Consider the following 3007-nt stretch of genomic DNA (forward strand, 5'->3'; position numbering starts at 1 on the left):
CTTATCTTTTTCAAAATTTGATTTCAAAATATCATCTCTAACTTCCCAACTTCTTATCTTTTCAAATTTGTTTCAACCAACTAACTAACTTTTTGTTTGTTTCTTAACTTTTTCAAAACTACCTAACTAACTCTCTCTCTCTAATTTTCGAAAATATCTTCCCTCTTTTTCAAAAATTTCTTTTTTATTAACTAATTATTTTTATTTTTTATTTAAAAAAAAAATTCGAAAAAAATACTAACCTTTTTCAAAAACTATTTTCAAAAATCACTAACTCTTTTTCAAAAATTGTTTTCGAAAATTCACTTCCCCCTCTCATCTTCTTCTATTTGTTTATTGATATACTAACATCTTTCTTTCAACTCTCCGAAAATTCGAACCCCCTCTCTCTCTGAGTTCAGATTTTCTTCCCTTCTTTTCTTCTACTAACACAAGGATCCCTATACCGTGGTGTAAAGGATCCATATTATTATTACTATTTTTTCTGTGCCATCTTCTTTGTCATATGAGCAGGAGCAAGGACAAAAACATTCTTGTTAAAGCATATCCAGAACCTGAAAGGACTCTGAAGAAAAAATTAAGAGAAGCTAAAATACAACAATCCAGAGATAACCTTTCAGAAATTTTCGAACAGGAAAAGGAGATGGCAGCCAAAAATAATAATAATATAAGGAAGATGCTTGGTGACTTCACTGCACCTAATTCCAATTTACATGGAAGAAGCATCTCCATTCCTGCCATTGGAGCAAACAACTTTGAGCTGAAACCTCAATTAGTTTCTCTGATGCAGCAAAACTGCAAGTTTCATGGACTTCCATCTGAAGATCCCTTTCAGTTCTTAACTGAATTCTTGCAGATATGTGATACTGTTAAGACTAATGGAGTAAATCCTGAAGTCTACAGGCTCATGCTTTTCCCTTTTGCTGTAAGAGACAGAGCTAGATTATGGTTGGATTCTCAACCCAAAGACAGCCTGAACTCTTGGGATAAGCTGGTCACGACTTTCTTAGCCAAGTACTTTCCTCCTCAAAAGCTGAGCAAGCTTAGAGCTGATGTTCAAACCTTCAGGCAGAAAGAAGGTGAATCCCTCTATGAAGCTTGGGAAAGATACAAACAGTTGACCAAAAAGTGTCCTTCTGACATGCTTTCAGAATGGACCATCCTGGATATATTCTATGATGGTTTATCTGAGCTATCAAAGATGTCACTGGACACTTCTGCAGGTGGATCCATTCACCTAAAGAAAACGCCTGCAGAAGCTCAAGAACTCATTGACATGGTTGCTAATAATCAGTTCATGTACACTTCTGAAAGGAATCCTGTGAGTAATGGGACGCCTATGAAGAAGGGAGTTCTTGAAGTTGATACTCTGAATGCCATATTGGCTCAGAATAAAATATTGACTCAGCAAGTCAATATGATTTCTCAGAGTCTAAATGGAATGCAAGCTGCATCCAACAGTACTCAAGAGGCTTCTCCTGAAGAAGAAGCTTATGATCCTGAGAACCTTGCAATAGCAGAGGTGAACTACTTAGGTGAACCTTATGGAAACACCTATAACTCATCATGGAGAAATCATCCAAATTTCTCATGGAAGGATCAAAAGCCTCAACAAGACTTTAACAATGGTGGAAGAAACAGGTTTAACAACAGCAAGCCTTTTCCATCATCAACTCAGCAACAGACAGAGAACTCTGAACAAAATGCTTCTAATTTAGCAAATCTAGTCTCTGATCTATCTAAAGCCACTGTAAGTTTCATGAATGAAACAAGGTCTTCCATTAGAAATCTGGAAGCACAAGTGGGCCAGCTGAGTAAAAGGATCACTGAAATCCCTCCTAGTACTCTCCCAAGCAATACAGAAGAGAATCCAAAAGGAGAGTGCAAGGCCATTGACATAAGCGCCATGGCCGAACCTGTGAGGAGATGAGAGGACGTGAATCCCAAGGAGGAAGACCTCCTGGGACGTCCAGTGGTCAATAAGGAGCTTCCCTCTGAGGAACCAAAGGACTCTGGGGCCCATCTAGAGACCATAGAGATCCCATTGAACCTCCTTATGCCCTTCATAAGCTCTGATGAGTATTCCTCTTCTGAAGAGAATGAGGATGTTACTGAAGAGCAAACTGCCAAGTTTCTTGGTGCAATCATGAAGCTAAATGCCAAATTATTTGGCATTGATACTTGGGAAGTTGAACCTCCCTTGTTCATCAATGAACTAAGTGATCTGGATCAACTGACATTGCCTCAGAAGAGACAGGATCCTGGAAAGTTCATAATACCCTGTACCATAGGCACCATGATCTTTAAGGCTCTGTGTGACCTTGGTTCAGGAATAAACCTCATGCCCCTCTTTGTAATAGAGAAACTGGGAATCTATGGGGTGTAAGCTGCTAAAATCTCATTAGAGATGGCAGACAGCTCAAGAAAACAGGCTTATGGACAAGTAGAGGACGTGTTAGTAAAGGTTGAAGGCCTTTACATCCCTGCTGATTTCATAGTCCTGGATACTGGAAAGGAAGAGGATGAATCCATCATCCTAGGAAGACCTTTCCTGGCCACAGCAAGAGCTGTGATTGATGTTGACAGAGGTGAAATATTCCTTCAATGGAATGAGAACTCCCTTGTGTTTAAAACTCAAGGATCTCCCTCTGCAACCATGGAGAGGAAGCAGAAAAAGCTTCTCTCCAAGCAGAGTCAACCAGAGCCCCCACAGTCAAACTCTAAGTTTGGTGTTGGGAGACCACAACCAAACTCTAAGTTTGGTGTTGAACTCCCATATCCAAACTCTAAGTTTGGTGTTGGAGAGTCTCAACAAAGCTCTGCACATCTGTAAGGCTCCATGAGAGCCCACTGTCAAGCTATTGACATTAAAGAAGCGCTTGTTGGGAGGCAACCCAATGTTTATTTATCTAACTATATTTTTCTTAGTTATGTGTCTTTATAGGTTCATGATCATGAGGAGTCATAAAATAAATATAAAAATTGAAAACGGAATCAATAACAGCAG

General features: G+C 39.2%; 1 non-coding gene across 1 annotated transcript; it reads right to left on the reverse strand.

Annotated features, from left to right (window-relative positions):
* Positions 1-1039: 1039 nt before the first annotated feature.
* On the reverse strand, positions 1040-1147 carry LOC148579684 (small nucleolar RNA R71). The gene has a single exon (XR_015896752.1). It is a non-coding gene; the product is annotated as a small nucleolar RNA R71 (small nucleolar RNA).
* Positions 1148-3007: the final 1860 nt, after the last annotated feature.

Source organism: Arachis ipaensis, chromosome B10 (genome assembly GCF_059453495.1).
Source record: "Arachis ipaensis isolate K30076 ecotype BB chromosome B10, ASM5945349v1, whole genome shotgun sequence".
Classification (NCBI taxonomy): Eukaryota; Viridiplantae; Streptophyta; class Magnoliopsida; order Fabales; family Fabaceae; genus Arachis; species Arachis ipaensis.